The 7713-nt window shown below is 48.5% G+C and overlaps 21 non-coding genes and 4 pseudogenes across 21 annotated transcripts; all 25 read right to left on the bottom strand.

Moving 5' to 3' along the window:
- Nucleotides 1-93: 93 nt before the first annotated feature.
- LOC118346756 lies at nucleotides 94-212 on the bottom strand. The gene has a single exon (XR_004800038.1). It is a non-coding gene; the product is annotated as a 5S ribosomal RNA (ribosomal RNA).
- A 190-nt stretch (nucleotides 213-402) lies between these two features.
- Nucleotides 403-521, bottom strand: LOC118346750. Its single transcript, XR_004800036.1, has one exon. It is a non-coding gene; the product is annotated as a 5S ribosomal RNA (ribosomal RNA).
- A 190-nt stretch (nucleotides 522-711) lies between these two features.
- LOC118346736 lies at nucleotides 712-830 on the bottom strand. Its single transcript, XR_004800022.1, has one exon. It is a non-coding gene; the product is annotated as a 5S ribosomal RNA (ribosomal RNA).
- A 189-nt stretch (nucleotides 831-1019) lies between these two features.
- Nucleotides 1020-1138, bottom strand: LOC118346733. Its single transcript, XR_004800019.1, has one exon. It is a non-coding gene; the product is annotated as a 5S ribosomal RNA (ribosomal RNA).
- Nucleotides 1139-1328: 190 nt separating this feature from the next.
- On the bottom strand, nucleotides 1329-1447 carry LOC118346743. The gene has a single exon (XR_004800029.1). It is a non-coding gene; the product is annotated as a 5S ribosomal RNA (ribosomal RNA).
- A 190-nt stretch (nucleotides 1448-1637) lies between these two features.
- LOC118346741 lies at nucleotides 1638-1756 on the bottom strand. Its single transcript, XR_004800027.1, has one exon. It is a non-coding gene; the product is annotated as a 5S ribosomal RNA (ribosomal RNA).
- Nucleotides 1757-1946: 190 nt separating this feature from the next.
- LOC118346753 lies at nucleotides 1947-2065 on the bottom strand (annotated as a pseudogene).
- A 190-nt stretch (nucleotides 2066-2255) lies between these two features.
- On the bottom strand, nucleotides 2256-2374 carry LOC118346746. Its single transcript, XR_004800032.1, has one exon. It is a non-coding gene; the product is annotated as a 5S ribosomal RNA (ribosomal RNA).
- Nucleotides 2375-2564: 190 nt separating this feature from the next.
- Nucleotides 2565-2683, bottom strand: LOC118346747. The gene has a single exon (XR_004800033.1). It is a non-coding gene; the product is annotated as a 5S ribosomal RNA (ribosomal RNA).
- A 190-nt stretch (nucleotides 2684-2873) lies between these two features.
- LOC118346737 lies at nucleotides 2874-2992 on the bottom strand. Its single transcript, XR_004800023.1, has one exon. It is a non-coding gene; the product is annotated as a 5S ribosomal RNA (ribosomal RNA).
- A 190-nt stretch (nucleotides 2993-3182) lies between these two features.
- On the bottom strand, nucleotides 3183-3301 carry LOC118346735. Its single transcript, XR_004800021.1, has one exon. It is a non-coding gene; the product is annotated as a 5S ribosomal RNA (ribosomal RNA).
- Nucleotides 3302-3491: 190 nt separating this feature from the next.
- LOC118346734 lies at nucleotides 3492-3610 on the bottom strand. The gene has a single exon (XR_004800020.1). It is a non-coding gene; the product is annotated as a 5S ribosomal RNA (ribosomal RNA).
- A 190-nt stretch (nucleotides 3611-3800) lies between these two features.
- LOC118346744 lies at nucleotides 3801-3919 on the bottom strand. Its single transcript, XR_004800030.1, has one exon. It is a non-coding gene; the product is annotated as a 5S ribosomal RNA (ribosomal RNA).
- Nucleotides 3920-4108: 189 nt separating this feature from the next.
- LOC118346751 lies at nucleotides 4109-4227 on the bottom strand (annotated as a pseudogene).
- A 190-nt stretch (nucleotides 4228-4417) lies between these two features.
- LOC118346757 lies at nucleotides 4418-4536 on the bottom strand. The gene has a single exon (XR_004800039.1). It is a non-coding gene; the product is annotated as a 5S ribosomal RNA (ribosomal RNA).
- Nucleotides 4537-4726: 190 nt separating this feature from the next.
- Nucleotides 4727-4845, bottom strand: LOC118346745. Its single transcript, XR_004800031.1, has one exon. It is a non-coding gene; the product is annotated as a 5S ribosomal RNA (ribosomal RNA).
- Nucleotides 4846-5035: 190 nt separating this feature from the next.
- Nucleotides 5036-5154, bottom strand: LOC118346754 (annotated as a pseudogene).
- Nucleotides 5155-5344: 190 nt separating this feature from the next.
- Nucleotides 5345-5463, bottom strand: LOC118346748. Its single transcript, XR_004800034.1, has one exon. It is a non-coding gene; the product is annotated as a 5S ribosomal RNA (ribosomal RNA).
- A 190-nt stretch (nucleotides 5464-5653) lies between these two features.
- Nucleotides 5654-5772, bottom strand: LOC118346738. Its single transcript, XR_004800024.1, has one exon. It is a non-coding gene; the product is annotated as a 5S ribosomal RNA (ribosomal RNA).
- Nucleotides 5773-5961: 189 nt separating this feature from the next.
- On the bottom strand, nucleotides 5962-6080 carry LOC118346749. The gene has a single exon (XR_004800035.1). It is a non-coding gene; the product is annotated as a 5S ribosomal RNA (ribosomal RNA).
- Nucleotides 6081-6269: 189 nt separating this feature from the next.
- On the bottom strand, nucleotides 6270-6388 carry LOC118346742. Its single transcript, XR_004800028.1, has one exon. It is a non-coding gene; the product is annotated as a 5S ribosomal RNA (ribosomal RNA).
- A 189-nt stretch (nucleotides 6389-6577) lies between these two features.
- Nucleotides 6578-6696, bottom strand: LOC118346740. Its single transcript, XR_004800026.1, has one exon. It is a non-coding gene; the product is annotated as a 5S ribosomal RNA (ribosomal RNA).
- A 190-nt stretch (nucleotides 6697-6886) lies between these two features.
- On the bottom strand, nucleotides 6887-7005 carry LOC118346755. The gene has a single exon (XR_004800037.1). It is a non-coding gene; the product is annotated as a 5S ribosomal RNA (ribosomal RNA).
- Nucleotides 7006-7194: 189 nt separating this feature from the next.
- On the bottom strand, nucleotides 7195-7313 carry LOC118346752 (annotated as a pseudogene).
- A 190-nt stretch (nucleotides 7314-7503) lies between these two features.
- On the bottom strand, nucleotides 7504-7622 carry LOC118346739. Its single transcript, XR_004800025.1, has one exon. It is a non-coding gene; the product is annotated as a 5S ribosomal RNA (ribosomal RNA).
- Between the last annotated feature and the right edge of the window lie 91 nt (nucleotides 7623-7713).

The raw sequence follows: 7713 nt of genomic DNA, 5'->3' as shown, positions 1-7713 counted from the left end.
TACGCGATGGGCAGGGCGCGATTTTTCGAAAAATCCACTTCCGAGTGGTCCTTCTTGTCAATTCCTCTCACAAGGCGGAAAAAACAAAAACGAGGGGTGCAACACGAGGACTTCCCAGGAGGTGACCCATCCTAGTACTACTCTCGCCCAAGCACGCTTAACTGCGGAGTTCTGATGGGTTTCGGTGCATTTGTGCTGGTATGATCGCACCCATCAAACCAATTATTTAAAATTCATATAATCCTAGGGCGACCTACTAGCGTACTTCCGATCCCAATGCGAACCGGTGATCTGATCGAAACCCTTGGCTACGCGATGGACAGGGCCCGATTTTCCTAAAAATCCACTCCCAAGTTGTCCTTCTTGTAAATTCCTCTCGCAATGCGGAAAAAACAAAAAAGAGGGGTGCAACACGACGACATCCGAGGAGGTCACCCATCCTAGTACTACTCTCGCCCAAGCACGGTTAACAGCGGAATTCTAATGGGATCCGGTGCATTAGTGCTGGGATGATCGCACCCATCAAACTAATTATTTAAAATTCATATAATGCTAGGGCGACCTACATTCGTATTTTCGATCCCAATGCGAACCGGCGATCTGATCGAAACCCTTGGCTACGCGATGGGCAGGGCGCGATTTTTCGAAAAATCCACTTCCGAGTGGTCCTTCTTGTCAATTCCTCTCGCAAGGCGGAAAAAACAAAAACGAGGGGTGCAACACGAGGACTTCCGAGGAGGTCACCCATCCTAGTACTACTCTCAACCAAGCACGGTTAACTGCGGAGTTCTAATGGGATCCGGTGCATTAGTGCTGGTATGATCGCACCCATCAAACTAATTACTTAAAATTCAAATAATCCTTGAGCGACATACTAGCGTCCTTCCGATCCCAATCCAAACGGAGATCTGATCCAAACCCATGGCGACGCGCTGGGCAGGGCGAGATTTTCCCAAAAATCCACTCCCGAGTGCTCCTTCTTGTCAATTTATCTCGCAAGGCGGAAAAAACAAAAACGAGGGGTGCAACACGAGGACTTCCCAGGAGGTCACCCATCCTAGTACTACTCTCGCCCAAGCAAGCTTAACTGCGGAGTTCTGATGGGATCCGGTGCATTAGTGCTGGTATGATCGCACCCATCAAACTAATTACTTAAAATTCATATAATCCAAGTGTGACGTACTAGCGTCTTTCCGATCCAAATGCGAACCGGCGATCTGATCGAAACCAATAGCTACGAGATGGGCAGGGCGCGATTTTCCTAAAAATCCACTCCCGAGTTGTCCTTCTTGTCAATTCCTCTCACAAGGCGGAAAAAACAAAAACGAGGGGTGCAACACGAGGACTTCCCAGGAGGTGACCCATCCTAGTACAACTCTCGCCCAAGCACGCTTAACTGCGGAGTCCTGATGGGTTCTGGTGCAGTTGTGCTGGTATGATCGTACCCATCAAACCAATTATTTAAAATTCATATAATCCTAGGGCGACCTACTAGCGTATTTCCGATCCCAATGCGAACCGGTGATCTGATCGAAACCCTTGGCTGCGCGATGGGCAGGGCGCGATTTTCCTAAAAATCCACTCCCAAGTTGTCCTTCTTGTAAATTCCTCTCGCAAGGCGGAAAAAACAAAAACGAGGGGTGCACCACGAGGACTTCCCAAGAGGTCACCCATCCTAGTACTACTCTCGCCCAAGCATGGTTAACTGCGGAATTCTAATGGGATCCGGTGCATTAGTGCTGGGATGATCGCACCCATCAAACTAATTATTTAAAATTCATATAATCCTAGGGCGACCTACATGCGTATTTTCGATCCCAATGCGAACCGGCGATCTGATCGAAACCCTTGGCTACGCGATGGGCAGGGCGCGATTTTCCTAAAAATCCACTCCCAAGTTGTCCTTCTTGTAAATTCCTCTCGCAAGGCGGAAAAAACAAAAACGAGGGGTGCAACACGACGCCATCCGAGGAGGTCCCCCATCCGAGTACTACTCTCGCCCAAGCAAGCTTGACTGCAGAGTTCTGATGGGATCCGGTGCATTAGTGCTGGGATGATCGCACCCATCAAACTAATTATTTAAAATTCATATAATGCTAGGGCGACCTACATGCGTATTTTCGATCCCAATGCGAACCGGCGATCTGATCGAAACCCTTGGCTACGCGATGGGCAGGGCGCGATTTTTCAAAAAATCCACTTCCGAGTGGTCCTTCTTGTCAATTCCTCTCGCAAGGCGGAAAAAACAAAAACGAGGGGTGCACCACGAGGACTTTCCAGGAGGTCACCCATCCTAGTACTACTCTCGCCCAAGCACGGTTAACTGCGGAATTCTAATGGGATCAGGTGCATTAGTGCTGGGATGATCGCACCCATCAAACTAATTGTTTAAAATTCTTATAATCCTAGTGCGATGTACTAGCATCTTTCCCATCCAAATGCGAACCGGCGATCTGATCAAAACCCTTGGCTACGCGCTGGGCAGGGCGCGATTTTTCTAAAAATCCACTCCCAAGTTGTCCATCTTGTAAATTCGCCTCGTAAGGCGGAAAAAACAAAAACGAGGGGTGCAACATGAGGACTTCCCAGGAGTTCACCCATCTTAGTACTACTCTCGCCCAAGCAAGCTTGAATGCGGAGTTCTGATGGGATCCGGTGCATTAGTGCTGGTATGATCGCACCCATCAAACTAATTATTTCAAATTCATATAATCCTAGTGCGACGTACTAGCGTCTTTCCGATCCAAATGCGAACCAGCGATCTGATCGAAACCCATAGCTACGCGATGGGCAGGGCGCGATTTTCCTAAAAATCCACTCCCGAGTTGTCCTTCTTGTCAATTCCTCTCACAAGGCGGAAAAAACAAAAACGAGGGGTGCAACACGAGGACTTCCCAGGAGGTGACCCATCCTAGTACTACTCTCGCCCAAGCACGCTTAACTGCGGAGTTCTGATGGGTTCTGGTGCATTTGTGCTGGTATGATCGTACCCATCAAACCAATTATTTAAAATTCATATAATCCTAGGGCGACCTACTAGCGTATTTCCGATCCCAATGCGAACCGGCGATCAGATCGAAACCCTTGGCTACGCGATGGGCAGGGCGCGATTTTCCTAAAAATCCACTCCCGAGTGGTCCTTCTTGTCAATTCCTCTCGCAAGGCGGAAAAAACAAAAACGAGGGGTGCACCACGAGGACTTCCCAGGAGGTCACCCATCCTAGTACTACTCTCGCCCAAGCACGGTTAACTGCGGAATTCTAATGGGATCCGGTGCATTAGTGCTGGGATGATCGCACCCATCAAACTAATTATTTAAAATTCATATAATCCTAGGGCGACCTACATGCGTATTTTCGATCCCAATGCGAACCGGCGATCTAATCGAAACCCTTGGCTACGCGATGGGAAGGGCGCGATTTTTTGAAAAATCCACTTCCGAGTGGTCCTTCTAGTCAATTCCTCTCGCAAGGCGGAAAAAACAAAAACGAGGGGTGCACCACGAGGACTTCCCAGGAGGTCACCCATCCTAGTACTACTCTCGCCCAAGCACGGTTAACTGCGGAATTCTAATGGGATCCGGTGCATTAGTGCTGGGATGATCGCACCCATCAAACTAATTGTTTAAAATTCTTATAATCCTAGTGCGATGTACTAGCATCTTTCCCATCCAAATGCGAACCGGCGATCTGATCGAAACCCATAACTACGCGATGGGCAAGGCTCGATTTTCCTAAAAATCTACTCCCGAGTGGTCCTTCTTGTCAATTCCCCTCACAAGGTGGAAAAAACAAAAACGAGGGGTGCAACACGAGGACTTCCTAGGAGGTCACCCATCCTAGTACTACTCTCGCCCAAGCACGCTTAGCTGCGGAGTTCTGATGGGATCCGGTGCATTAGTGCTGGTATGATCGCTACCATCAAACCAATTATTTAAAATTCATATAATCCTAGGGCGACCGACTAGCGTATTTCCGATCCCAATGCAAACCGGCGATCTGATCGAAACCCTTGGCTACGCGGTGGGCAGGGCGCGATTTTTCTAAAAATCACTCCCAAGTTGTCCTTCTTGTAAATTCGCCTCGTAAGGCGGAAAAAACAAAAACGTGGGGTGCAACATGAGGACTTCCTAGGAGTTCACCCTTCCTAGTACTACTCTTGCCCAAGCAAGCTTGAATGCGGAGTTCTGATGGGATCCGGTGCATTATTGCTGGTATGATCGCACCCATCAAAGTAATTATTTCAAATTCATATAATCCTAGTACGACGTACTAGCGTCTTTCCGATCCAAATGCGAACCAGCGATCTGATCGAAACCCATAGCTACGCGATGGGCAGGGCGCGATTTTCCTAAAAATCCACTCCCGAGTTGTCCTTCTTGTCAATTCCTCTCACAAGGCGGAAAAAACAAAAACGAGGGGTGCAACACGAGGACTTCCCAGGAGGTGACCCATCCTAGTACTACTCTCGCCCAAGCACGCTTAACTGCGGAGTTCTGATGGGTTCCGGTGCATTTGTGCTGGTATGATCGGACCCATCAAACCAATTATTTAAAATTCATATAATCCTAGGGCGACCAAATAGCGTATTTCCGATCCCAATGCAAACCGGCGATCTGATCGAAACCCTTGGCTACGCGCTGGGCAGGGCGCGATTTTCCTAAAAATCCACTCCCAAGTTGTCCTTCTTGTAAATTCGTCTCGTAAGGCGGAAAAAACAAAAACGAGGCGTGCAACATGAGGACTTCCCAGGAGGTCACCCATCCTAGTACTACTCTCGCCCAAGCAAGCTTGAATGCGGAGTTCTGATGGGATCCGGTGCATTAGTGCTGGTATGATCGCAACCATCAAACTAATTATTTCAAATTCATATAATCTTAGGGCGACCTACTAGCGTATTTTCGATCCCAATGCGAACCGGCGATCTGATCGAAACCCTTGGCTACACGATGGGCAGGGCGCGATTTTCCTAAAAATCCACTCCCGAGTGGTCCTTATTGTCAATTCCTCTCGCAAGGCGGAAAAAACAAAAGCGAGGGGTGCAACACGAGGACTTCGCAGGAGGTCACCCATCCTAGTACTACTCTCTCCCAAGCACGGTAAAATGCGGAGTTCAAATGGGATCCGGTGCATTACTGCTGGTATGATCGCCCCCGTCAAAGTTATTATTTAAAATTCATATAATCCTAGTGCGACGTACTAGCGTCTTTTCGATCCAAATGCGAACCGGCGATCTGATCGAAACCCATATCTACACGATCGGCAGGGCGCGATTTTCCTAAAAATCCACTCCCGAGTTGTCCTTCTTGTCAATTCCTCTCGCAAGGCGGAAAAAACAAAAACGAGGGGTGCAACACGAGGACTTCCCAGGAGGTCACACTTCCTACTACTACTCTCGCCCAAGCACGGTTAAATGCGGAGTTCAAATGGGATCCAGTGCATTAGTGCTGGTATGATCGCACCCATCAAAGTAATTATTTCAAATTCATATAATCCTAGGGCGACCTACTACCGTATTTCCGATCCCAATGGGTACCGACGATCTGATCGAAACCCTTGGCTACACGATGGGCAGGGCGCAATTTTCCTAAAAATCTACTCCCGAGTGGTCCTTATTGTCAATTCCTCTCGCAAGGCGGAAAAAACAAAAACGAGGGGTGCAACACGAGGACTTCCCAGGAGGTCACCCATCCTAGTACTACTCTCGCCCAAGCACGGTAAAATGCGGAGTTCAAATGGGATCCAGTGCATTAGTGCTGGTATGATCGCACCCGTCAAACTAATTATTTAAAATTCATATAATCCAAGTGCGACGTACTAGCGTCTTTCCGATCCAAATGCGAACCGGCGATCTGATCGAAACCAATAGCTACGGATGGGCAGGGCGCGATTTTCCTAAGAATCCACTCCCGAGTTGTCCTTATTGTCAATGCCTCTCCCAAGGCGGAAAAAACAAAAACGAGGGGTGCAACACGAGGACTTCCCAGGAGGTGACCCATCCTAGTACAACTCTCGCCCAAGCACGCTTAACCGCGGAGTCCTGATGGGTTCTGGTGCAGTTGTGCTGGTATGATCGTACCCAACAAACCAATTATTTAAAATTCATATAATCCTTGGGCGACCTACTAGCGTATTTCCGATCCCAATGCGAACCGGCGATCAGATCGAAACCCTTGGCTACGGGATGGGCAGGGCGCGATTTTCGAAAAATCCACTCCCGAGTGGTCCTTCTTGTCAATTCCTCTTGCAAGGCGGAAAAAACAAAAACGAGGGGTGCAACACGAGGACTTCCGAGGAGGTCACCCATCCTAGTACTACTCTCAACCAAGCACGGTTAACGGCGGAGTTCTAATGGGATCCGGTGCATTAGTGCTGGTATGATCGCGCCCATCAAACTAATTATTTAAAATTCATATAATCCTAGTGCGACGTACTAGCCACTTTCCGATCCAATGCGAACCGGAGATTTGATCGAAAGCCATAGCTACGCGATCGGCAGGGCGCGATTTTCCTAAAAATCCACTCCCGAGTGGTCCTTATTGTCAATTCCTCTCGCAAGTCGGAAAAAACAAAAACGAGGGGTGCAACACGGGGACTTCCCAGGAGGTCACCCATCCTAGTACTACTCTCGCCCAAGCACGGTTAAATGCGGAGTTGAAATGGGATCCGGTGCATTAGTGCTGGTATGATCGCACCCGTCAAACTAATTATTTAAAATTCATATAATCCTAGTGCGAAGTACTAGCGTATTTCCGATCCAAATGCGAACCAGCGATCTGATCGAAACCCATAGCTACGCGATGGGCAGGGCGCGATTTTCCTAAAAATCCACTCTCGAGTGGTCCTTCTTGTCAATTCCTCTCACAAGGTGGAAAAAACAAAAACGAGGGGTGCAACACGAGGACTTCCCAGGAGGTCACCCATCCTAGTACTACACTCGCCCAAGCACGCTTAGCTGCGGAGTTCTGATGGGATCCGCTGCATTAGTGCTGGTATGATCGCAACCATCAAACCAATTATTTAAAATTCATATAATCCTAGGCGACCTACTAGCGTATTTCCGATCCCAATGCGAACCGGCGATCTGATCGAAACCCTTGGCTACGCGCTGGGCAGGGCGCGATTTTCCTAAAAATCCACTCCCAAGTTGTCCTTCTTGTAAATTCCTCTCGCAATGCGAAAAAAACAAAAACGAGGGGTGCAACACGACGACATCCGAGGAGGTCCCCCATCCTAGTACTACTCTCGCCCAAGCAAGCTTGACTGCAGAGTTCTGATGGGATCCGGTGCATTAGGGCTGGTATGATCGCACCCATCAAACTAATTATTTAAAATTCATATAATCCTAGGGCGACCTACATGCGTATTTCTGATCCCAATGCGAACCGGCGATCTGATCGAAACCCTTGGCTACGCGGTGGGCAGGGCGCGATTTTTCGAAAAATCGACTTCCGAGTGGTCCTTCTTGTCAATTCCTCTCGCAAGGCGGAAAAAACAAAAACGAGGGGTGCAACACGAGGACTTCCGAGGAGGTCACCCATCCTAGTACTACTCTCAACCAAGCACGGTTAACTGCGGAGTTCTAATGGGATCCGGTGCATTAGTGCTGGTATGATCGCGCCCATCAAACTAATTATTTAAAATTCATATAATCCAAGTGCGACGTACTAGCGTCTTTCCGATCCAAATGCGAACCGGCGATCTGATCGAAACC

The sequence above is a fragment of the Juglans regia genome, unplaced genomic scaffold, assembly GCF_001411555.2.
Source record: "Juglans regia cultivar Chandler unplaced genomic scaffold, Walnut 2.0 Scaffold_803, whole genome shotgun sequence".
In the NCBI taxonomy this organism is placed as follows: Eukaryota; Viridiplantae; Streptophyta; class Magnoliopsida; order Fagales; family Juglandaceae; genus Juglans; species Juglans regia.
This window is presented reverse-complemented; position numbering and strand designations above follow the sequence as displayed.